We start from the raw sequence: 27,040 nt of genomic DNA on the forward strand, positions 1-27,040 counted from the left end.
AGAGTGATGATTGTCAGACGCTGGGGGAAGGAGGAAGAAGGGAGTTGTTTAATGGGTGAGAAGTTTCAGTTTTGCAACATGAAAGCGTTCTGGAGATTGATTGTACAATGATGCATATACTTAACACCACTGAATGCACACTTAAAAATGGTTAAGATGGTAAACACATGGTATGTGGTTTTTGCCATTAAAAAAAAAGCCTTAAATCCAAAAAAAGCTATTCGTTATTTATTCTAATTACAGAAATTATTAGAAATGAGCACACAGGCCACTTTTACTAATTCTTTGGCCCTCAGACTTCAAGGTGAATAAAACAACACTAGAGTAAAAAAAAAAAAATCCACCCAATGATAAGTATAAAGGAATAAACAATGGAGTGAATACACTTTATTTGTGGACATAAGGATGGGCAATGCAAAGGAAGTAGACAGAGGATTTTAAAATAAAAGCTTCAAGTCCTGGTAGAGGCAGGGCTTCAGGCTGGTGAGCTTCAGGCGGTACTTAGCCAAGGAGCCGTTTCTCCAGCGTCGACAACACTGGGGAAAACAGGCACATTCCTCCCTGCCCAGAGCACTTGAATTGCATGCCTTTTGGGCATCCCCATGTCTCCTGGCAAGGAGAACAGAAGCAAGGCTGATTGCTTCCTGTTTCTGGGGCAGAAATTCAGACACAGGGGAGTTAAATGGCCTGCTCGCATCACACGCAGGGTCAAGTGCAAAGAGTCCCAATCTCGTGTTTTTTCCTCCATATTCTACCCCCTGTGTTAGCTGTAATTTTGGAACGTCTGTTGGGGAAATGCCTTAGTTTATAATCATTTCTCAGTCATTGACTATCCCTCCCGTGGTTGGCTAAATCAGGGCAGTAAAAAGAGACCTGAAGGCTCATGACACAGGCTCGCCCCAGTACGGATACGAGAAGCTAACTTAGACCTGCTTGCCTATGGGGATTTTAGGATGATACTAAAACCAGTCATAAAGAGCCTGGTAGACTTTGCTCTTCTGTAAGTAGTTACAATCTGATTTTTACAACTTTCCCAATGCGAAGGCCCCACCTGAAAATGAAACATAAGTTTCATTCTTAATTATTACAGTGCTGGGCACCTTGAAATACCCAGCAATTGGCTCCATTTGGGAAGCAGGTACCAGGTGGAAAGGCTAAAAGAATTAGCACCAACTACCCTGTAGAAGAGTAACACTCCTAAGGAGGATTCTGAAATAGTCCCGATTATAAGCATTCAGTCCAATATGGCCCCAATAAATCCCCAACATTTCCTAGGAGTCCAATGTGTCCCCTAACTGTAACTGAATGAAGTCAACAAACTCTAGATGGAAAGCCTCCAAATACCTTCCTTATCTAAGAAAAAAATTCCACACAATCATGACAGCTAGCACATTTTATTAACCATGATATAATGTAGCCATGGCAGTAATTATTTTCAAGATACACTTTACCTGTAATATGAAGAATGTTTGAAATCATTTAATTATAAAACCATGTTTCAGTGTCAACATGTCTAAGAAGCTGTATCTTTTAACAAGGCCTTGGGAAAGAAATCTCTCCCTCTCTTTTTTTAAGATTTGTGACAATCCGCATTTAACATTCTGTACCCTTTATGAGTGAGATAAACAGTATGCCTGGCGGAAAAGCTGACATCAGTTCACGTCAAAGAGATATCAGTTGGCTGTCAGCTGGAGAGCTTCTAGTATTTAATTCAGAAGTTTCTCATATAAAAAAGTTAAAGATGTGTTTTACAAAGGAAGCAGTAACTGAATATCGAACCTTAAGATGACTGTTCCAGATCTTTAGTGGTGCGAACAAACTGCACTGCCAGTCATATAAAAGTCTAGCACACACAATTATGTACAGTACATGGTACTTGATAATGACAAAAAAGACTGTTACTGGTTTATTTGTTCACTATACTTTTCATTGTTAGAGGGAATTTATTCTACTTTAAAAAAAAAAAGAAAAGGTTAATGTAAACCAGTCCTGAGGCAGGTCCTTCAGGAGGTATTCCAGAAAAAGGCATCGTCATCATAGGAGATGGCAGCTCCATGGGTGTTAACTACCCCTGAAGACTTTCTGGTGGCACAAGATGTGGAGGTGGAAGATGGTGACATTAATGATCCTGACCCTGTATAGCCCTGTGTGTTTGAATCTCAATCTTTAACAAAAAAGTTTAAAAAGTAAAAAAAAAAAAAAAATTAAGAATTTAAAAATAGAAAAAAGCTTATAGAATAAGGACACAAAAGAATGAAAATATTTTTCGTACGGCTGTACAATGTGTTTGTATTTTAAGCTAAGTGTTATTACAAGAAAGTCAAAAAGTCAAAAAAAATTAAAAGTTTATACAGTAAAAAAGTTACAGTAAGCTATGGTTAATTTATTATTGCAGAAAGAAAAATATTTTTTATAAATTTAGCGTAGCCCAAGTGTGCAGTGTTTAGAAAGTCTGAGGCAGTGCTCTGCAGTGATGTGCGTGCCGCGGCCACGTTCACCTGCCTCTCGCTGACTCACCCACGGCAACTTCCAGTCCTGCAAGCTCCATTTACGGTAAATGTCTTACACAGGTGTACCATGTACCTTTTCTATATTTAGATATGTTTAGATACACAAATACTTATCATTGTGTTATAATTGCCTAGAGTATTCAATACAGTAACATGCTGCGCAGCCTTGAGCAATAGGCTACATCATCTAGCCTAGGTGTGCAGCAGGCTACACCATCTAGGTTTGTGTAAGCGCACTCAATGGTGTCCTCACAATGACGAGATCACCTCAGGACACATTTCTCAGAATATATCCCCATCATTAATTGAGACATGACTATATATCAAATACAAGGTATGCGTATTACAGAGAGTAAGATTGCCACTGCAGTGTGGCGTTGAGAATATGGGCCCATATCACAGTCCAAATATTCTTTCCCTCAAGTATTTTTTGAAGTCTCAGGACATAAGCGGGTATACAAAACAACCCCTCCTGGGATGAACAAGCGTGGTAAACTTGTGACTCTATATTACATAGGGTGGTTTCCTGCCAGACGCTGTCCGATTTGACCCACTTTCTTACCTCCGCCCCACACGAGGCCCCTTCCTCCTGATCTCTCCACTATGGAGATCAGCGATGGAGTAAGGCTCAGATGAACTAACAAATGTTTGTTTCATACATTCATTGACAATATGAAGGTTGAAAGTTTAATAGATCATTACGTAAATGTCAACACATCAAAAGGGCTGTATCAAAATGCCAACTGCCACCAATTGCTTTAAACCCTATGGAAGGAGTATCTAACAAATTTACATAGGTATTGGCAGCATCTAACAAAATTACATATGCATTTACCCTGTGACCCAGCAATCCCACTTCTATGAATCTATCCAGAAGATACACTTCCACAGATAGAAAACAACAAATGAAACACTTACTCCTTTCAGCATTAGTTGTAAAAGACTGGAAACAAAACAAATGTCCACCAATACGGAACCCGTTAAATAAATTATGTCCACACAGTGGAGTTCTGTGAATCATAAGAAGGGATGAGAGAGAGCTCTATAAGTAGCTATGAATGGATTTCTTCCAAGATATATTGTTCAATGAAAAAGCAAAGTGTAGAAGAGTATATAGAGTATGCTATCTTTTGTATAAGAAAAGATGGAAAATAAAAATGTATATGCTACATATTTGCAAAAGAAATACTAGAAGGATAAAGCAAAACTTATGAAAATGGATATTTATAAGAAGTGGAGGGGCATTCTCCATCCTCGCGCCCCTTGTCCTACCCTTTCCTCTTCTCCCCAACCGGAGGAGCCACTCAGCCCGGTGCATTCAGGTCAAGCCTGCTGCTACTCCTGGCACCTGAGCAGAGCAAGAGGCCCTGGCCAGGGAGAAGGAGGAACCGGCTGAGAGGCCCACCAGCCCCCTGCCCGTTCACAATGCAGCCTGCTTCTGCAAAGCGGTCCGTCTTCTTTGAATTTTGTGAAGACAGGAAAGAAGTTAATGTAAATTTTGAAAAATCCAAACGTACATTCAGTTGTCTTGGAGGAAGTGATCATTTTAAACATTTAAATGACATTCATCTTCTTCACTGTATTGATCCAAATGATTCCAAGCATACAAGAATAGACAGATCAATTTTATGTTGTCTATGAAAAGGAGAATCTGGCCAGTCATGGCCAAGGTTAACAAAAGAAAGAGCAGAGCTTAATTGACTTAGTGTGGACTTCAATCATTGCAAACACTGGGAATGATTCAGATGAAGACAGGTCTAATTTTGATGGTTTCTCTGAGACAATGAACGATGTGGGTGGTGATGAGGATGTGGATTTATCAGAAGTAGATGGAGCGGATGATGATTCACAAGACAACGATGATGGAAAAATGCCAGATCTGGAGTAAGAAATATTGTCGTCACCTGGATTTTGAGAAAGGCAAGTAACTTCTTTCCAAGATTTCATCATTGAGAGAATTCCTGAGTTGATACTTCTAAAGGCAGATGCTGTATTGGCCTCCTTTAACCCATTTTTCAACCTGTTTGCTTGTTAAAGGTTTCAGTACACATTGATATATAACACTGTATGGGGCAATTTTAATCTGCTAAGGCAATAACTTTATGCATGAACATTTCTCAGACTTCCGTGCAGCTGTTGAAGCCCTGGGCAATTGATACAGCAGTTGTGATAAATAAAGACGTTTCATCTAGGTCTCCTTTTGTTCATAACATAGATACCGACATGATAGGAATTTCTCAGCTTAGGGAAAGATAGCTAAATTTTAGATTTTTAGAACATGGACTCAAAAGTGGCTGAAACAAAGTGGCTGACACCTTAAACTGGTAACCTGCTGCTCCTCTGGTGTCTCTTCCAAGACCGTTCCACTAACATTTATTTTTCAAAATATTTACTCCACATTATTGTACGTAAGTGATCACTTGGCAGTGTTCCAGATATATCTTAGCCACAGCTAGTGCATGTCCTAACTTAGATGGTTTTTGAAGCCTATACATTTGGTATTGTTTGGCCCTCAAGCTTTTACATCTCTTAGCAGCATGGAGGACGAAGAAAGCTGTACGTTGTTGCTTGAGAATCTGTACATGTAGACCGGATTTGAATCACACTGTCGGTATGGAAAATGAGTGAAAAAATCTTAATACGCTATTGGATTTTTTATTTCTTTTCTTTTGATTCAGCTTATACCAGGGCTGAAAACCTCAATTTATGTTCATGACAGTGAAGATTTTTTAAAATGTCCACATTCTTTGTAATACACTGCTGGAAGACTCCTTGGCTGTCCTTTTAAGTGTCTGGCTTACTGTAATTTCATGTGTTTACCACTTACGGGAATGGAGTTTTTATTTTTATTTGAGGGAGAATTTGGGATTATTCCTCTGTTTGAAAAAGAGGCATGCTGTCATGTCACAGGAAGCCTTTTTAAAGTGGATCTGTAATAAAAAAATTGTAGATGCGCTTTGCAGCAGATGGAAAAGAAAATGTTATGATTTGATTGAGGTAAACTAAATGTGTTGTCCTCCTAAAAAAAAAGAAAAGTGGAGGGGCATGATGTGGAAAGGACAGGGCTGGGCTTTTCTTTACGTAAATGTTTAACATATTTGACATTAAATTAAAAGGGGGGAAACAAGCCCTATAATCTAATGAAACAGAAACACGTAAATGTAATTAAGTCTCAAATTAATAGCACAACCACACAGAGCAAGAATAACTTCAAGTAACCTTTGGACACACTACTCTGCACATCCTTGTCCACATATAGTCTAAAGACAAAAAGAGCCACAAGAAATCTCGAACTTTACTAGTAGGTTTATTGTTAATAGTAATTTTGAAATGAATTTAAGTATATCATAGGATAAAAAAATGAGCAATTAATGTTTTATGAACCAAAATATTCTAAGAAAGAGAAAAAGAAAAAATATAAAACAGACCTATCAAATCAGAACTGTGATTCTGATTCTGAAAAACATTTTTCAAAAATTTACTGTTTTCAATGATGCCATAAATGTGTAAATAAATAAATAATTGAAACGTTCGAGGAAGGTGGAAAGTGCAGCAGTCAGACTGTAAAGCATTACAAAGTGGGGAAGTGGCGCCCATGTTCTAAAACCGAGCGAACAAGAAGGAGCAGCAGGACCGGGCAGGGGACGCTGAGAGTAGGAAAGAACAGAAGTCTGGGTGGGGCAGAGAGGAAAAAGAGAACGTACGTGAGGTATAAATAACATGTGGAACAGAGTCACGAGGAGTCCAGAATCCAGGAAAAAGATTAATTTTAGGAAGATGGTTCTTATTCTGAGAATAGAGGAAAGCAGCAGATGATGTACTAAGGGGAAGATATGAAGTGAGAAACTTACTTGCAGGTGTTCGTGCTGGCTGACTCCAGTCGGTCCTACAATATATGGGTAGGCATCTGGTGGGGGACAAAGCCAAGTGACCCTACCGCCAGCACACTGTGTGTGGTTTAAGGGCTCTGCTACAAGGTGCGATGGGACTGCAAAAAAGGGTCACCGAATTCAAGCTGGGGGCTCAGGCTCCAATGTGGAGGGTGTGAACGAGTTCAGCAGAGGAGGGGCAGAGAGGCGTCAGCACATGCAAAGGTGGGGAGGTCTGGAAATGCACAGGTGGCTAGGAGAGCGACCAGAGTCACAGCTGGCCAGAGCTAGTTGAGGGCGACCAGAGTCACAGCTGGCCAGAGCTAGGTGGGCCAGCTGGGAAAGGTCTCAGAGGCCTCAGAATTTGAACTTCACCCTGAAGGCTACCCAATGTGGAGGGAGGATTTTGGGCAGCTGAGTGAAACCATCAGCTAGGGATTTTAGAAGGGCTAGAGGAGAAGGAGACAGAAGGGATAGAAACCTAGTTAGTGCCCCTCCATGAGGAATGACTAAGCAGTGGAGACAGAACAGATCCTGGAGGCATATTTACGAGGTTGAATTAACAGGAGGGTGCAGTCATGTGAAAAGTGGAATTAGAACTAAGATGGGAGGAGCCTGGAGTATCCTGACCACCACCTAGACAGCTGAGGGCTGTCTAGGATGAGTAAAGAGAACTGCTGCATCCGTGCTCAAGTCTTTCTGGAATAGGAGACAGCTGGGTGTCAGGGGGGCAAGATTTTGCATGAGCTTTGAAGTCTCTTCCCAGCTTAATATTAACCAAATTTTAGCTATTAATATATACTCAGTCTGATCCAACCAAAACCTAGGTCATGATGCCACCTTCTGAGTCAATAAATGACATCCTAGAGAAGTGGGATGGGGCTGGGCGGACCTTCCGCCCTCCACGAGAAACAGCTAAGTGCAAAGAGCACAGCGAATTAATGAACTGAGGTTTATTTACACTGACCCAAGGAGAAAGTTGGAGCAGGAAGCTACCAGCAGAAAATGTGGGATGATCAACAGCCACCTACCAATTGGTTTCTTCAGGCTCTCAGAGTCCTTGTCACTTTTTGACAAATTTGACTGTTGGTTAGAAGTGATCAGTGAAGTAGTCAGAACACAGGCTTGGAGTGGTTTGTCTCAGCAAAGACAGCCCATAAACCAGCCTATGAACAAGCAGGCCCCCAATGCCAACCATGGGTACAGGGGAGCTTCTAAGTGAAAGCAGGGCAGAAGGCAGGGGTCAAAAGACTTTAGTAGGACATACAAATGAGATACAAAGTAGGAATTAGCAACTCAGGCAGCTCCCCAGAACTGGCACATTGCTAAGCATTGTAACTAGGGCAGTCAAGGAGGTCACTCAAAGACAGACTAACATTTTGTGCACACGGTAATTTTAAAAACTGCTTTTCCAAAAGGCTTGCTGTGGTTTTTTTAATTGCATTTTTAAGAACTCTCAAGAAAAAGGCTTTATTTAAGACGGACATCTTTAATTAGTGCTACCATTAGCCCATTAACCCAGCGGTTACAATTAAATGTGGGGATAGACAAACTCTCGGTAGCCAATCAGCTGCCAGTCCTCCCCGAAGCGCATCGCATGGAGCGCGGGGCTGCCTGGACGGTGCTGGTGCCCGCAGGAAGGAGCAAGAGCCAGGCCAGTGTCTCTCCCTCTTCAGACACTTGACCTTCACCTGAATCACCTGTCTCCGGCTTCATAAAAGGGGCTGAGGTCACTGGAAATGGGGAATGGGCTTGCTACTGAAGTTTCCCAAGCAAACACCTTAGCCCTACAAAGCGTTTTCTGAGAAATCTAAGGCCCCACAAACACTGTGCACACACTCCCCTTTGCATTCTGTTCAAGTAGCAGCACTGCCGTTCATTCCCTACAACTATTTATTTTGGGGAAACAAAAAAAAGGAAAGAACCCATTGGTGAGCTTGTTATTTTGCAGTTTTAGGCTTCATGATTTTACTTTCCAAAGGATTCTATCAAGAGTATTCTGAAAAATACTGAGGTTTGGTGAAATAAAAAATACTCTGTATCTTTTCCTCATAAAATTGTTTTAAAAGGAAAGTGGAGATTCTTGGATCTGGAGTCCAAGACACAGCAGTCGAAGCTATGAGAGGCAGCAGCAAGCTGCTCAGGCGGCACCTCTGCCGAGCCGTGGAGAAGGAACAGCTCTGTCATAGTGTCGACCTCTGGCAGGTCCCAGAGATCCAGCCCTGTGCCATCAATCCTCCCAAACAGAAGCCACCTGTCACAAGCTGTCTACAGAGCATTTTACAAGAGATACAATTTATGGCCAAATTGTACTTCCCGGTCTCTTATTTTTTTTTTTTTCCTTCTCTCTTCCCTTTATCTTCATTTCCTCCACCTTTGGTTCCCTTTTCAATCTCTTCCTTCTTTTATTGTTTATTTTATTATTTCTTTTGAGCTCTTGTTCAAAGGCCTACTGCCTCCCTGCAATAGCACAATATTAATCCTTTGCCCCAGTCACATTTGATCCTTAGAGATAGTCCCCATCTAGTTTGACCTTTTCCAACTTTATCCCCAAATAGTCTCAGTGCATTGCAAAAAAAAAAAAAAATCGACATCCTAGATGTGGGGTGATAATGTCCCACTGGTATATCTAGAATTATGTGGTTATTAAAGGGTAATAAGTTATTACGAACTGCTATAACAAGTTACAAGAGATGCAGTGGCTTAAAACAACACAAATTCATTCTCTCATAGTTCTGAAGGTGTCAGCAGGGCAGATTCCTTTGGAAGCTTCAGGGGAGAGCCTGCCTCCTTGCCATTTGAGCTGCAGAAGGTCACCTGCATGCTCTGGCTCATGACCCCTTCCTCATGTCATTCCAACCACCTGCTTCCACTGTCACAGCTCCTCCTTCTGTAGTCAAATCTCCCTCCACCTCTCTATAAGAACATTTGTGTGACTACATTTAGGGTCCTCCCCCCAAATAATCCAGGAAAATCCCTCCATCTCATAATCCTTAACTTAATCACATCTGCAAAATCCCTTTTGCCATATAAAGTAACCCACAGGTTCCAGGAATTAGGATGTGAATATTTTGGGGGCCATTACTCAACCTATTACAGGGGCTAAAGGAAATTCATCCATTTCTATTCCTTTCAAGAGAGTCACTGAAGGGGAGTGACATCACGTCAGAGATGACATGAATCTCCTCTTATTAGAAAAAAATGGTAAATCCAGTACCTTATTGATAATATATTACTTGTGACATCTCACAATTTATCTCAACTTATTAGTATATCATAACATGAAAGCCATAAAACTAACATATTGCAAAAAAAAAACTAACATATTGGAGAGCTGGTATGGTAGGCATAAGCCTAAGATGGCCCCCAAGATTCCCAACCCCTGGTCTATGTATCTGTATAACCCTCTCCCTTTGACAGTGGGTGGGACCTGTGAATATTATGAAGTGTCACTCCCTTGACTTCAGGAGACTCTGTCAGAGCAAACTGGACTGAGATTCTCCTGCTGACTTTGAAGCAAGGTCCCAGGTTGTGAGAGGGCCCTGTCACTACTACCTTAGGGTAGGTTTCTAGGAGCTGAGAGTGACGCCCAGGTAATAGCTAGCAAGAAAACAAGGACCCCATTCTAGAACTGCAAGGAAATGAATTCTGCCAACAACCTCAATGAGCTTGGAAGAAAACCTCAGATGGGATAGCCTCAGACGAGATCACAGCCCCAGCCGCTACTTTGATTTCAGCCTGGTGAGACTCTGAGCAGAGGACCCAGCTAAGCCCATACGAGAGTCCTGGCCCATGGAAACTGAGATAATAAATTTGTGTTGTTTGAAGCCACTAAGTTTGTGATAAGTTGTTATGCAGTAATAGAAAACTAATACAGTTGGCAAGCATAGAATTTGGACAGGGAGTTACATGGATAGACTTTAGGAGGGTCAATAAACTATGTGAAGTTATATGAAAATCTTAGAGTACCCATAAACATGTGCATTTAACTAAGGAGTGGGTCCACCACTTGGATCATATCCTCACAGACCAGTGGCCCACGATAGATGAAGAACACTAAATTAGGGGTTGAATAGAGCAGCCCAAAGCTAACCTTTTGAGATGTTTCTATTGAGGTACCAATCTGGCATGGTATCAAAGAGGAGGCAGATTCTATAAAGAAAAAGTGGGGATGAATAAACCATTGTTTGTTGATGTCCTTCTATCTCTTACCACACAGGGCAAGGTGGAGAGTGAAGACTTAGGAGTATATTTCATTGCAAAGTATTTCTGCAGAGTGAATTACAGCACAGCCTCCCTCCCCTAGGGCAGGGCTCACTGCCTTTAACAGTCCCTGTGCACAACAGGCAGTGCCCACCATCTGCTAAAGCTGCCTTCCTCAATTGTCACCTGGACCTCCTGCCCCCTTACCTAACACTCTGCTTTGGCTCCTCACTGCCGCATGCATAAATGCTTCAAAACCCTTTTCCCTTCCCTGAATGAACTCAAAGTCCTCTCCCTTCATCTCAAGAGTATCTGCACAAACTCTTTTCCACCCATTCAGGTGACCAATACTGATGGAGTAACACCTTTTTATTACATGATCTCCTAGCAACCAAAAGAGTCAAACTGCCTGGAAATCTAACCGATCAGGCTTTGAATTCAAAGCACATACACTCATCCAATGTCAACAACATGCTATGTACTGATCCCTACTGAGTGATCTAAAAGCTAAAATGGAAAGATTCAGAAATAAACCTTGTATTAGCAAATGAGACTGCTGTTAAATGGGCAAAGGCTAATGAAGCTATAATTTATTTTATCCAATTCAGCATTTATTTCCTGAGCACTTGCAAATATGTGACCCACTGAGTTAGGCTCTTTGGAGAATACAAAGATTCCTAAAATAAGTTCCGTATATTCCCAAGGTTAGGATATCCTGGTGGCAGACACACGAAAACTCAGTAAACTCTTTTAAGGCAGGAAGAAATAAGTTGTGTAATAGAGATACAAACAATATCATGGGAGAAAGGACGAGATAGGAAGTCTGACTTGGTGCCTTGAAGAATGAGGTGAGGGTGGATGGGATATTCCTTCCAAACGGGAGGAAAATACAAAGGTGAGGAAAAAGCTAAACGTGCACGACGTGTGCAGAGAGGTTGAGGAGTGTGAGACGGGAGCACAGGCTGACAGCCGAGCACAACAGGACACGAGGTGGAAAGGCAGGATGGGACCCAACTGTAGGAGATCATAATAGGCCAGTTTTATCCTACAGGGAATGAGATGCCAGAAAGGACTTTCACTGCGGTGGTGTTGCTGCTGCTATTGTGTGTGTGTGTGTGTGTGTGTGTGTGTGTGTGTGTAATCAGGAGAGTAATTGAATCTAAACAGTGCTTTAAGAAAGTAACCGTCTCAGCAGTAGAAAAATGGTTTGTAGAAGCAAAAGATTACAGAAGTGAAAAACAGGAGTCCATTATAATAATGCAGGTTCCGCTAGATAACACTTATTAAACACTAAGCACTTTGCTTGTATTGTCTTATTTAATCTTCAAGACAACCTCACAACGTAGGTACTATTATTAACTTCATTTTCTGCCTGAGAAACCGAAGGCTTATAGAACCTAAGCAGCTTGTCCAAGGTCATAAAGCTAGTGGGTGGAGGAACAGGTTCCTAAATCAGGTCTGGTTCCTAAGCCCAAGTTTTTACTACACCATTTCTAAAGTGACAAGGTCTGGACTAGGGCAGTGGCAGGTGATACAGGAAACATATCAGGGGTAGACCTGGACTTGGTGGCAGATTAGATTTGGGGGGAAGAGAAAGAAATCAAATAAAACTAAAAGATTTCTGGCCCAGGTGTCTGCAGGTGAGGATGTCGCAGGCCAAGAGGATGGAATAGGACTGAAAGCTCTAAGACTGGCTGCAGCAAATGCGTGCTACTAAGTCTGGGAATCTCATGGGCGATCTTGGCTCTCATAGCACTCCATTCTATGAGAAGCTAACCAGCCATAGGCTAAAGGTTTTCTCATTAACGGATGTTCAGTGGAAGAGGAAGTGGCCTCCCAGTACACCAACCACGTGGGAGGTTCTGACCCCTCTGTGTGCACCCAGCACCTGTACCCCCACTGGCAGCCAGCCACCCCCCACGATTGCCAGCCAGCTCATTTACTTGTCATCTTATTCTCTTTTAGGTTCTCCTGTTGGCCAATCTATCCATTAAACACATCTTTACTACCAAGCAGAAAAGCACAAAGCCAGATGGTGAAATTCAAAGTGATGAAATTTTTCCCGTTAGTGTTTCTGATTAAAGGTTTTCAAGGGCAGAAATTACAATTACTGGGCAAAGTGAAATCAACAGGTTTTTTCCTAAAATCTAACAACATGAAGAGCTCGAAATTTATTGTATAAAGATCAGGTATCAAGAAGCCATTCCTAAGTCCCAAGTGACTTAAGTTTGCAGCCTCTGTATGTGTTTCCACCAAATAGGTGGGTGATGATGCTTCAGAGCTTCAACATCAGTCATCTTCCTCCTCTTTTCATTGATTTCCCTTAGAATTGGGCATCTTCTTCCAAAACAAACCTGCAGTAATAAGTAACAACCCCCTCCTCGGTGATCCCCCAAGAGTTGACAACCCCTCAGGAGTTACATCAGGCTCACCAGTGACTCCTCAAGTGTGATTTGCTGATAAGGACAATCCTAAATCCTGTGAAACTATCCACTTTCACCAGATCAAACCTTCCCCTCGCCGTCTCTTAAATTAATACTAGGTTAAGTGGCATCTATTTTTGATAGTGACTGACCCTCCTGGAGTAACAAATTCCAAACCCCTTCCATTTCCTCAATCACTTTTCTTTCATTCTTGCCATGTATTGTGAACCGCATTGGGACAGTAGTTTGCATGTGTTACATGATTTGTAGTTTGTCCTTCAGAAACATTCTGATGTCGAATGAGTCATTCTCTTGCATACTCACAGAAATCATCATTGTCACTTCACCTTTTATCATCTTTACTTTCTTAAGAGCCAGTTAGAATTGGAGTAATAGAAAGCTGCTTCTTATCAGCACTTGCATAGACATTACATAAGGTTAATAATGTTCATAAAACCCCTCAAAATTAAGTATAAGCCCAGCCAACATGAGTCTACCATAAAGAACAGAAAACAGAAGCCAGCACACAAACAATACCGCCATCTGTTGGTGCCAAGAAGGGCCGATCCACTTTTGTTTGGGACTGTGGCTTTGTTTCTACCTATCAAAGTTAATACTTCTAAAATTTCTAATTATAGGAGCCACTGTCTCTCTTTTGGAGCCTGGTAAAAGTAAAAGCAATCATCTCCAAAAACATCTTAGATAACCATGGCAATACAAATTTCAATTTCTACTATTTCTTTAACTGCAAAGGTAGCCATAATTTGTTCAGTTAGATATGTTCTCAGACAAATATTTGTCTTTGCAGAATCCACACTAGATGGAAAAATATTTTCATATCACTCTTGGAGCTGACATTTTAAAGCATTCTTGCAGAAATTCATATGTTCTCACATACAAGCAAAGTTTACTCATTTATAAATACTGAGCTTTTCAATGCTAAATATTTATAGACAATAGAGAATATTAGGAAGTCCACTGGATCAAAAGTCAGCATGAAGATTCTCATCCAAGCTGCCACTCAGTTCTATGAGCTTTGTCAAATCCCAACTCTTAATTTCTTCATATATAAAATGGAGTTATAATGTCAATTCTCTTTACCTAATGGGTCTGTTGAGAAAAGCAGACAATATATGAAAATGTTTGTAAAAGCATGAAGTATGACAAATTTTAAATAGTCTCATTATCATCTTGCTTAACTCAAAGAAGTTTCTTACACACACATTTACCATCACCTGTCATCATCTGATTTATCTGGTGTGTGTTTTTTGCAGATATCTGAATCTATTTTATATTCCTCCCAAAGTTTAACTCATTAAAAAGAATATTTTATTTAAAAAGAAGAAGAGAATTGGGTAATGGAATAAAAAATAAGTGTTTCAGTTTCATATACGTGTAAGCCCTTTCCTGGTCCTACTAATATACATTTAACATTGATATTAACCATGTAAAATAAATAAATGATGCCACATTACATTAAGGGAGAATTTCTAGACTCTCTTCTCCCTTTGAACTTACGAAATCCCATTGCTAGCACCCTATTGTGCACAGTTAATTCAGGACCAATAAAATTAGATTTACATACACCTTGTCTCTCATCTTCTTTAATACAATATCAGTGGTGTTCTGCCAGCTCCAGCGTGAGAGGTACGATGTTAATGATGTTTATGTTAACATTTATACTTTAATTTCTATACCCATTATTATGGAATGGCCTATCCAGTATCTCTTGAAAACGATCATTTTTCTTAGCTTATTTTCTGCCAGGAAATTTTTACTTGCTCTAAGAATAGGGAGTCTACAGTATCTTCTGTCCCTTCAAGGTGGTCCTAGAATCATGGGGGAAAAAAGTTTACTTCTTCAACTCACAAATACAGACTTCTTTTCTAGTTCAAGAGCTTAGCTGCCTTATTTTTCAATTTTATTTTATCCTATTTTTCTTAAGAAAGCAATTAAAAGTCTCATAGACCCAATTACTGAGTCTAGCAACTCTGAGAACACCTATTGAAAATCCATATTGGTCCCCAGCACTATTTATATTCCCTTTGTTTATTCTTTGGCTTGTTGTCTCATTAGGCTTGGGGAGATCTGTTTTATCAAAGTCACTGTTGCCAGGAAACATAAGAACAAGATGGAGAAGAACATCTAAGAGGAGAATGAGCTTTTCCTCTCTCCCATCCCCAGCCACACACATATGTTCAAGGGAAGAACCCTGAACACACTCACGTACTGTCATGTTCACTCAGACTCGCCCAAATCCAAATGTAAACACAACAGATGTTCCATCAAATGTGAGCAAATACTTTTCTAAATATTTTACTGCCCTTTATCAAATTAGCATCTACCTATGACTCCCACTAGGCCACAGGTGTGCTGAGCCCAGACCTTCTTGCTCCCAACTCCACGTTCTTTTCATTACACATGCTGTATTTGCTGACAGGGACATACAAAACAATGACACGGCCACATTTTCCTTCACTGTAAGCACTTCTTTTTTCCCCCAGCTTTTTGGAAGTATAATTGAAAATCAAAATTGTATATATTTAACGTGCACGATATGATGTTTTGATATATATGTACATTATGAAATGATTACCACAATCAAGCTAATTAACATATCCCCCACCTCACATGGTTTCCTGTGTGTGTGTGTGTGTGTGTGTGTGTGTGTGTGTGTATGGTGAGAACATTTAAGATCTACTCTCTTAGCAAATTTCAAGTATACAATACGATATTATTAACTATAATCACATTGTACTTCAGATCCCCAGAACCTATTCATCCTGCATAAATGAAACTTTTTAACCTTTGACCAATATCTCCCCATTTCTCCCACTCTCCAGCCCTCGCAACCACCTTCTATTCTCTGCTTTATGAGTTCAACATTTTTAGATTCCACATATAAATGAGATCATGCAATATTTGTCTCTTTGTTACTGGCTTATTTCACTTAGCATAATGTCTTCCAGGTTCATCCATATTGTCAAAAATGGCAGGATTCCCTTCTTTTTTAAGACTGAATAATATTTGAGAGAGAGAGAGAGAGAGAGGGAGAGAGAAAGAGAGAGAGAAATAAGGCATGTCTTCCTTATCCATTCATCCATCAATGGACACTTAGATTGGTTCCATCTCTCTTGGCTATTGTGAATAATACTGCAATGAACATGGGAATGCAGCTATCTCTTTGAGATACTGACTTCATTTCCTTTGGATATGTACCCAGAAGTGGGATTGCTGCGTTATATGGTATTTCTATTTTTAATGTTTTGAAGAACCTCTATACTATCTTCCATACATTTGTACCAGTTAATTTACATTCATACCAGTGTACAATGGTTCCTGCCTTTAGTTGTGAAACCACTTTGAAGCTCTTTGGATAAACAAGCTCACTGTTATACCAAGGAAGAGAATGAGGCAAGAAAAGTAAATGACCAGAATGACAGTCAGGGAGGGTTGGTTGGCCAAAGGGCCATCCTTTGAAGTCAGGTGAGCAGAACATTCAAGAAACCCCTACGTGTTTAGGCACTGAGGACATGGTCCTTCCTGAATGTCATAGATGAGGTGAGATGAAAGCAGGCATAGCTGGATGTATGTGTTTGTGGCTGGGCCTGAAAGGTGGTACATCTCAGGGGGATTAGAGTGAGAGGTTATTGAGTGGTGTAATAACACCACAATGGCACCATAAACAAGACAAGTAATAGAAGAAAACTAGAGAACAAATGAGACCAACTACCTTTTCAGAGACTATCTGGCCCGCCCCCGCCCTTTAAAAAATGAAGAGAATGAGGCCTTAAAAGGTTAAGTGATGTGGCCAAGTCCATCGAGCAGGTTAGAGGCTGAGCTAGGACTGAAGCCCAGTTTCCAGGGCTGAAAACTGGACCAATTACAGTAGTTGGTAGTAGCTCATGTTGGAAGAACATGCTCCCAGCAGCCACACATCCTCGACTGGCACCAATCAGTGGTCATCAGAGGATTTTTAGATGCCTGTGGAAAACCTACAGCAACTATATCCCAAAGAGCTATTGGAATCTTGATCCCACCACACATCGCACCTTGTCATCTATGCCAAACTGCACACTCTTGCCCTCTCATCCCCACACTGCTCAGGACTGCCTCTCCCTGGCCCTGCTCCCCTGTACTCTCGTTCCTCTCCAGCCTCTCACCGCACCCTCTGGAACCGGTCCACGATTAGGGCTAACGCTTAGCAATATCCTGCCTACTTCACAGACCATTCCCTGAAGCTCTGGGCCTTAACTGAACCCCAAGGGCCCTGCTTCCCCAGGAGATGCATGCAGTCTCCTGTGCACTCCACCTCGGGCTGGGGAACAGAGCCATCAGATTCCTCCTTCCCCACTCCTACATCTGGCTCATGGCCCTTCCATATCTATATAAAACCCTGGCTCCTGTAAAGCTCCTGTCATCTGGCTACATCTCCTTTTACTCCCTCTTTGTTTTTGTAACCTGCCCGCCTCCACGCAACTCCTTCTCATTTGCTGAAGATTTTAGCACCTGTCTCATAGCCTCTGTCCTCGCCAGACCTTGCCTTTATCTAGGATAATTTCAAAGTGCCATGTGGGCAACCAGACCCAAAACTCCTGCACTTATCAATTCCAATGAACTTGACCTTCTCTTTACTCACCCACACAGTGAACACCTTCAACCTTCCCAGCACTGAGAAATTCTTCCGGCTAGGAAATCTTAAGCTCTGACACAATGGCTTAAAAGGGAGAAACTCACTCTCTCTCCAGTTTTTCACCTTCCACTCAATTTTAAAACCACAGCAATCTACCCCCACCATTCTTGAAGCAGTTCTCTCTCACGGTCGTTGTGAATTCCTCTTTGCATCCAAGGGACATTGGTCTTTTCCTGCTGGATTTGATGCCATTGCTCACTCCCTCCTGGAAACTCTCTGCTCCCTTTGCTCTCGATACCAGAGCTCTCCTCCCACCTCCTTGACCATTCCTTCATGGGACCCCTCTTCTTCCACCTGCTTTTAAAATGCCCACTCAAGTGGACTCATCCACTCTCAGGGTTTGAGCTACCACCCATTCTGATGACTTCCACATTTATACGCTTGAGCTTTAGATTGTTATATCTAACTGGATATTCCACAGGTACCTCAAATTCAACTTGTACCAAACTTAATATTTTATTTCCCATACACCCGACTTCACCCCCAACTGCTTCTCCTGGACTTAATCTCTCTCTGTGTTGACAACACCACCCTAGAAACCCAATCTAGAGAACTAAACATTGTCCTTCACTCCACCTTAACCCAACCTTCACCCAATATCTGGTCAATCACCAAGTCAATTTTATCTCCTATTCTTCTTCAATTTGTCACCACCTGTTCACCCCTGCTGCCGTGCCCTTGTCTGTGCCCTCATTATATCTTACCTAGAATTCACAACCTCCTAATTGGCCTCCCTGTTTCCAAGCTTGCCTCCATGAAGTCCAGCCTTCACATTGCCCACAAAATGATCTTGCTAAAACATAAACCTGTGCTTGTCACTTCCTGTTTAAAACCACTCCATGGCTCCCTGCAGCCCAGAGGACAAACTCCAAGCTCCCTAACTGGTGTGTTCAGCACTGTGGGATCTGGCTTTTGCCCACACCATCCCCCCACCCAGCCTCACCTTTCATGACACTCTACATCATAATTTATGCTCCCGCCACTCTGAACTGTCTGTGATCTCCATGTACCATGCTGTGCTCTCACTGGCATGTCTCCAGCACTGCACTTAGCACAATGAATTATACTATTTGTTTATATTTCTGTCTTCCCCAATAGACCATGAGCTGGCTCCCTAGGGGAAGCAACTATATCTTGTTCATCATTTTATCTAACCAAGTGGTTGGCATATAGTTAGCACTCAATTAATGCTGATGAATGAATGGGTAAATTTAGAAACTTCCCATTAAAAGGCATGACTTTATAACCTACTATGTCATTAAAGGACCTAACAGTAGAGAGTTCTCAAGCATTCAATCAGTCAAGTGATCCAGTGGGGATTTGGCAGTTTGGGAGAAATTGTTTTATTCAGATATGCCTTACATTTGAAATGCAAAACCGATTAGAATTTTTCACAACAATCTGTTATGTTCTTAATAATCACCACACTCACCACACTTTAAAGGCAGTACTAGGTGCAGCTGGCCCCTGCTAACATATTTTAACATCTTTGTGTGTTACTGTTTCTTAATAAAATTTGCATTTTTCACTGTTACTGATGTATTTTATCCCCAGTTCATACAAATGAATGGATGGTTCAAAAGTGCTCATTATGGTATGAACTTTGTAATGAAAATAGTGACAAAAATACTAAACCTCACAGTAATGTTTTAAATATAAACAGTGAATCTTAGTGGAGTACAAGTGGAGAACATGAACATACAACTGGGATGATTTCACACAAGTGAAGGAGGTCCCAGCAACTGCCAAGGAATATACTGGACAATTATTCCATTTGCTAGTGTGTTTCTGTCACAAACCATATCAAAGAGAAACTTGAAGCAGTCAAAGGTTTCACAACATTTTCAAACTGCATTTCAAAACTTGCATAGCAATCTCCCTATTAAACTTCCCGAGTTTTTCCAAAACAAGTACAAAATAATGCTTTGCAGTACAAAATTGACTCATTTTGTCACTAAGGACAGAAAAGAGACTAAAACTACTGAAGCATTACTCAAAGTTACATTCCTCAGACAAAATAGATAAAGATTACTCTATTTCGAAGACACTAATAAAAGCCAGTCACAAGGTTAATGACAAATAATATGTTCAGACTATGCAAGTACTGGCAAAATTATCAATGGCTCTATTGAACATCACATATCAATGGCATGCAACATGGAAAGGGAATTACTAACACAATCACATATGTACACTAGCATGTATTTTGCTTTACAGTTAGGTGAAATCAATGATATGCAGAGTATGCATATCAATTAGCATATGAGTGGAACATATTTGAGAGAGAAGTACTTGAAAAATTCTTGGTTCTATCACCAAAAACCCATCTATAGAAGAAATTTTTCATTTAGTTAACATTTATTTTGTAAGCAATGATATAAATTGGAAATGGTGCCTTAGGATCAACACTGATGGAATACCAGCTACATTTGCAGCAAGGAAGGAGGGTGCTATGCAAAAAACGTTTTACCTTTATGCCAAAACACCCATTTCTTTATTCACCTAAACAGATGACAGACAACAATATGGCTCCTAATCCTAATGCAACATTGTAGAAAATAGTTTAAAATGTGAAGATAATCAAATCACAGCTACTAAGTATGTTTTCTCAGCATGTTCTGCAAAGAAATGGGCAGAGGGCATTAGACTGATGAGAAGTACTCTGGCTGTCAAGAGTGTTCATGCAAACTTTGGAAATAAGGAATGAGACTAAAGCATTTCTATTCTGCACAGATAATGTCAGGAAGGGACTATTCCATGGTTTCAAGTGGCAAATGTCAGTGATACAGTATCTTGATATTTCTGATCCTCTCATCTGGGACCAATATATATTTACGCTGAATATTGAGGATAAGTATAGAGATTCTTTGAGAAGACTGAACAGTGAGTTTGAGGGAGATGTGCTCACAGACGTGCAGACTTAGTCTCTGATGAAACCCTGACCCTGGTCTTTAGATGAAAATCTTGCTATGGTTTTTAGACACAGGTTGGATCTGAATTATCCAAACTTCCCAAACCGATGGAGTCATCATATATGTACTGCCATTCCTGACAGACTCTAATTATGAAGAAGTATTTTCTATTTTAGTAAAATAGTGAGAAAGAAAAAAAAAACATTGGATATGGATATCTAGCTAAATATTGGATATTTTATTTAGAAATGATAATTAACATTTCTTTCACCTGATATGAGAAACATTTATGTTAATTTTTCACACATGCTTTTTTAATAAAAACACTTCATTGAGGTATGAGTGACATGAAAAAAGCTGTACATATTTAATGTACACAATTCAAAGTGAAACCATCATCACCATCAAGGAAAGAGATAAACATATCCCATCACCTCCCGGTTTCCTCCCACCCCCTTTATCAAACATGTTTTTCATTATCAAATTCTTTTAATTTTTTTTATTTACCTCAAATTATGATCTACTCATACATGAAGCACCCTCTAGATGGTCTGTAGTTGCTAAGTGTTTGAAAAACACCATGATGGCTTATAAATGAACACTGTCTACAATATTCTATGTGATCTGGGCCATTTTCCTCCTTGTAGGCCTAAAGGTCCTGAAACATTCACCATGTGATTATTTTCCTTTCTTCTCATAAGCAAATGAAATTAGCAATCTATTATTATCTATTTTTCTTATATAAGTAACAGTGAGATATATCATACACATAGTAACAAAAAAAGAGAACATGTGATGGTTGCAAAATTCCTATTAAAAATCTTTGTTCAGAAATATGGTTATTTGCTGCTTAATGAATCCATTAGAGAAAGCCTGCTCAATGGAACTGCCTCAAATAAGGTAACAGATCGATGGCTGGACATGATTCCGGATCAACATCTCTGCCCCAGAGGAGGAAGAGGTCCAACACTTTCTCTTGGAAGCAGTCACCAGGTCGTATGCACAGAACTTCTTCATGAGATCTAGGCAAATCCCTCTGGGCCCATTCCCTCAAAACAAGGCAGTCACACGAACTTGTTGGCTCTTGACTGTTGCCTTAGGGAGAACATTTGGCAAGTTTCTGTATCTTGGTGTCCTGTAATTTCCAACAAAGCAAGCCTAGCAGACATGAGAATCTCTCTATATCTAAAATTTCCAACTCTATATAATAAGTTGAATTGTGCACTGGAATATACTATCATTACATACACCTTGTATAAGGACCTCCTAACTAGCAGTTTGCCAAGCTTGTGTTTCCCTTTATGTATCAGAAATCCAACTACAACGGCTTAAACAATAAAGGTTGTTTATCTCATTAACCCAAATTTCAGAAGAGGTCTGGAGCAGCTGCTCAAAGAAGTCCTTATGGCAAGGACCCAGACTTCTAACTTCCTACGCCGCCATTCTTAGCACATAGCTTGTGTCCTCACAGTTGCAGGATGGTTACTCCATCCCTACATGTTGCATCCGTATGCCACACAGAAAGGGGGAAGGACCAAGGGCACAGGCAAAAGGCATGCCCAAGGTTTTCCTTTTTGCCAGGAAAAATGGCATTCCAGAGTTCCACCCAGCAAACTTCCATTTACAACTCACTGGTCAGACCAGGGTGACACAGCCATCCATACCTGCAGAGAAGTCTGGAAGGTTTTTTCACCTGGGCACACTACTGCCCTGAACAAAATCAAGTTCTCTAAATAAGGAATAAAAGCATGGATATTGTGTAGGCAATGAGCAGTGGCTGCCACACAATCGAGGGCATTGTAAGTTTTTGCTCAAGTTCCCCGAGTCAAAAACCATTGACTCAAACCTCAAACTGTCTACCAACATCAGGTTTTTTCGTCCCCTCTAAGAAATAGCCCTAAGTTCCCGATCCTTTACCATCAAACTTACTCTTCACCACTGAATTCTGTTGCCCCAGGTCCCCTGACGGATTGACCGCACACTCTAGGAAACATTACTTTACCAACAATCACAAAGACCATTTGAAAAGAAGACCTAGAGATATGCCAGCTCATCAGCATCCTCTGAGGGAACCAAGTAAACCCTCTAGCATTGTTCTGCTTGACAGAATGTTCTTCCTCCTAATTCCACAGTAAGAAATACATCTGTGCTCTTTTTAAAGGCCAGGATGGTCTCCAAAACAAATCAGGGAGAGAGTATGCATGTAGGAAGGAAGAATGGGAATGCAAAATAGAAACAAACCCATCCCCTACCTTCTTGCTCCAGCCCATTAATTAGATCACCTGCAGGTTTCCAAAGTAAATTAGAGACAAGTCTTTCAATTAATTAACTGTGGCACAATCATCACAGGACTTGATAATTACAACACACCTGCCCTCACAGGCACTGAGGGTAGTCCCTCAGCCTAGATCGTTCCAGCCATGCGCTGTCCCTCTCCAAAAAGTGATGTAGAACAAGACACAAAGAAGAAGACACAATTTCTCCAAATCTCCTACTGAATAGATAATTAGACACAATTTCCCTGCTTTCACAGGGAAGCACTAAACAATATGCATCTTTAGAAATGAGAATATTGGATTTTGTCTGCTAAGAACTATGAGACTCAACAGAGAATTTTACAGGGACACTTCCCTCCTGTTGCATGGCAGCTCAGTGAAGGAAAGAACATTCGCCTGGAGGCAGCAAGACCTGGAGACTTGTTCCAGCCCTGACATGTCTGCACAAGTCACTTCATCCCATCTCGATTGTTACATCTATAAAATTACAGCAGTGGACCATGTTGAAGAGATCTGTGTTGTTGCTTTTCCTTCAATACTGGGCCAAATGGTCAGAAACATCTAAGTGTGGAGGCCGAATAGTTTTAAAATTTTGATTAATAATAACTTGAGAGAACCCACTCTTGGCACACAGTATTAGAATGACAAAGAATGGGTCAAGGGCACAGAAAGTGTCTACTCATACTGTTCTCTTTGCTCAATTGTTATGCAATGCTGGAGTTTCTTACTATAATGTTAACAGAATCAAACTTTAGCAGCTAAAAATGAAATACCAGTAATTAATTATGTTCACTTTCAACTGTAATGACTAATTGACTCAGGCATGCTAGCAGCAAGGTGTCACATAATGGCGACCCTTGGAAAAGGGCTTTGTCCTTACTGATCTACCAGATTGTGTGGGTATCTTTCATTTAATGGGAAAATTAGGCTACCAACCTTTCTCCATCAGGCAGGCTGCGTTTGTCCCAATGGGAAACAGGTGGGGACCCCAAGGGAACTCTGAGATTATTCTCTCTCTAATATTCTGTGAGTCTAAACCAGTGGTTCTCAAAATTTAGTGTGCCTATGAATCATCTGAGAAACTTATTAAAAATGCAAATTCCTAAGCCCCATGCAGAGGCTCTGGTCCATTAGGTTTGGAGTCCATTCCAGGAATGAGTACTTCTAACAAGCACAGGAAGGTGATTCTGGTGCAGGTAACCCAAAACCCATGCTTGGAGACACACTGGCCTTTCTGAAGCAACTGGGAGGAATTCTAATACCAGAAAGCAGCATGGGTTTTCTTCATGTGGTTGAAACTAGCACAGTCGAGAAATTAATTCCAAATCAGCGTGATAAATATGTGTGTCCTTGCTACCAAGGAAGATCGAGGTGGCCTGGGCATGAATGGAGCAATGCATATTCCAGACAAACTCAAAGAGGTGAATGATCCATTGTCCACCTTTACTGGAATGGTGACCCTGAGTAAGGTGGCAGCATCATAGATACTGTGTCCAAATGAATTACTCATTCAGCAGGTAAAAAAAAAAAAAAAAAAAAAAACAGCAGGGCAGGGGCCCTGGAGACCCTGCAACCCTGACCAGGACTTATGTAGCATCCAATAGTTAATTTAAAAAAAAAAAAATAACTTGTCTCGTCTCTGCTTTTGATTTTCCAAAGGACCTACCGCCCTGGAGGAAAATGTCATCCCCTCAAATTGCACCACCTATTACTGAGCCTGGCACAGTGATTTTCAACAGGAAAGATCTGAGATTCCACACTGAAAATCCTAAATCCTCTTCCAAAGCAGTATGTTGAAGGGTAGCAGAATATGCCACACCAAATATGCCACTTTGGCATAAGGATTATTTGGAGTTGAAGGCAATTGAGAAGCAACAGATACAAGGAAAGCTCTCTGCCCTCTGCTATTTGCCTAAAAGCAGGACTTAAATTTACAAAGATGTCCCTCCTCCCCTCTCTACCAGGCTGATCTCTGGAGTTGCCTTTAGATCTTTATCAGCCTGGAGAGGGCACCAGAGGAATCTACACAGCAGACTTTACTAACTATCCTTTATCTGCTGTGAGCTGCCTGTGTATTTATACCTTCCTACAATTTACTGCCCCTAGAGACTGCTGGTCCTTTTCCTTTGTCTTGCCATTTTTCTAAAAATGTATTGTTCTTTGTTAAAGATGCCAGAGTACTAAGCTACCTCTTTGAGATTTACTCATTTCTCTGGATATTTCCAATGTATATATGAGACATACACGTTAATAAACTTCCGTTTGTTTTCTCTTGTTAATCTGTCTTTTGTTATAGGGGGTCCCAGCTGAGAACTCAGAAGGTTAAGGAGAAAATTATTGTTCTTCCCCTGCAATGTATAAGTCACCCTTCTCTCTGGAGCTCTGACATCAGAGTAGCCTCGCTAACCCCTTTCCTACCCTTCTTGAGGATGTGACCTTCATGATTCTCAGACATGATTTCAGTTTCAGAAGCTTACCCACTCTGCAAGCGTCCAGCTGTCGTAACTTTTAATGACACAGGTAATGGTTTGCAACCAATGGTCACCTCCTCAGGATTAGTTAGGGAACTGGAATTCCAAGCAAAACCCTTCTCTTCTCTGCTCTTCAGTTTCCACCCCAACAGGCGCACACTACCAATGCTGCTGGCACTGAAGGTTCAGTCTCTGTGACTCCAGGATGGAGACAATTCAGAGAGCAATTCTACCTCCTCCTCCATAATCCCTGGTTTACGTCCAGGAAAACTAAAATGAGCCCATGCTACTTTCTTCATTTAATAAATTAAAGTGTTATGGGACCTTGACTCTAATTGTCCCCAAAAATGAGAATGCTAAGTTCCCAAGAAGCTGAGATTTGGAATTTCTGAGTACCTTTTGGTAGGACAGCAGCTTCTTTAGGGCAAGGACTTTATTTGGTTCCCTACTATATCCCCAGTACCTAGGGCAGTGCTAGGCATATAGCAGGTGCTTGATAAATATTTGTAGAATGAATGAATGGACAAATGACAACACCAAGAAGAGCTATTCTCAGCATCTCCATAGCCTCTCCAAGGGCTGGGGCCAAGGTACATCCCCCTCATCCTCTGTCTACCATAACCAGGCCTCTTGCAGCCATGCGCTGGATGGAGCCTGCTCCCACGTCCCTGTCCAACTCCACTGCAGTGAGGTCACATTGGGAGCTTGAAATTGGCCATGACGAAAGTATCTACACTTTGAAAATCACAAACAATACAAATCTGGGCTCTTTTCTTAGAGAGAGCCCATACACTTACCAACATACCACTACCCTTAAGACTCACGACATCTCTCTTCTATGAACATAAAGGCAAGAAAGAATTAAGCTCAGCTTTTAGTAGCTCCAGTCTAGAAAATAAAGTAGCATTTATCAACTTATTTTGTAAAAATATCAATTCACACCAATTTTTCTGATTCAGATTTTTTGCAGGTCACTCTAGAAAAGATTGCACTGAAAACTGAACAGGCTCTCTGCGGGGACATTTTCCATTTGCCGGAAGTTACAGTTAATGAAAATTAACTGAGCAAAGACAACTCTAGCAGCAGGGCTGAATGGAAGACGGAGATGAGCCTCAGGCCCCGTCCACTGAGAGCCTGTGGAGAAACTGAGAGTGGCCCTTTTGAATTGAGCAGTATGGAATCGTATACTTAGGTTTTGACTGAAAATTAAACTTTTTATTTTATTTTCAAACAGGCTTATAGCATTTACTATGTGCCAGGCACTAGTCTATTTGCTTGGCAAATATTTATTCATTCTAGCTACAAACACCACACATATACAAGTGCTCGATGTCACCCAGACAAAAGAAACTCTACTGACTCCTCCTACTCCTGTGCCCATGAAAAACCAGAAAAATAAATCTTCTCACCACCCACTTAACGGCTGTGGGCCTGGAAATGCATGGTGAGATCGTGAATTGGAACAGAAGTCCACCAGACTACGGATGAGTTGGGCTTGACTAGACCTTCGCAGGGTCACAGACTAAATCCAGCATCCCCGTATATGCTCCTTCAAATCTGTAATTGTGCAGCTGAGTATAATAAGACAGAACCCAAGGGGGAGGAAGCAGTTAGTGTTGCCTTAGTCCTCCCTTTTGAAGAGGTAGAAGACTGGATTAGAAAAACCTCTTAAATCAGGCCGGG

General features: G+C 41.0%; 1 protein-coding gene and 1 pseudogene across 1 annotated transcript in view; one reads left to right on the top strand and one right to left on the bottom strand.

Moving 5' to 3' along the window:
* The window catches only part of GPR176 (G protein-coupled receptor 176), a 102,274-nt gene that overhangs the window by 45,059 nt on the left and 30,175 nt on the right, over positions 1-27,040 (bottom strand). The gene's annotated exons all lie outside the window — the stretch shown is intronic.
* On the top strand, positions 3,936-4,398 carry LOC105814527 (annotated as a pseudogene).

This window comes from Propithecus coquereli, unplaced genomic scaffold (assembly GCF_000956105.1).
Source record: "Propithecus coquereli isolate 6110/MARCELLA unplaced genomic scaffold, Pcoq_1.0 Scaffold3, whole genome shotgun sequence".
Classification (NCBI taxonomy): domain Eukaryota; kingdom Metazoa; phylum Chordata; class Mammalia; order Primates; family Indriidae; genus Propithecus; species Propithecus coquereli.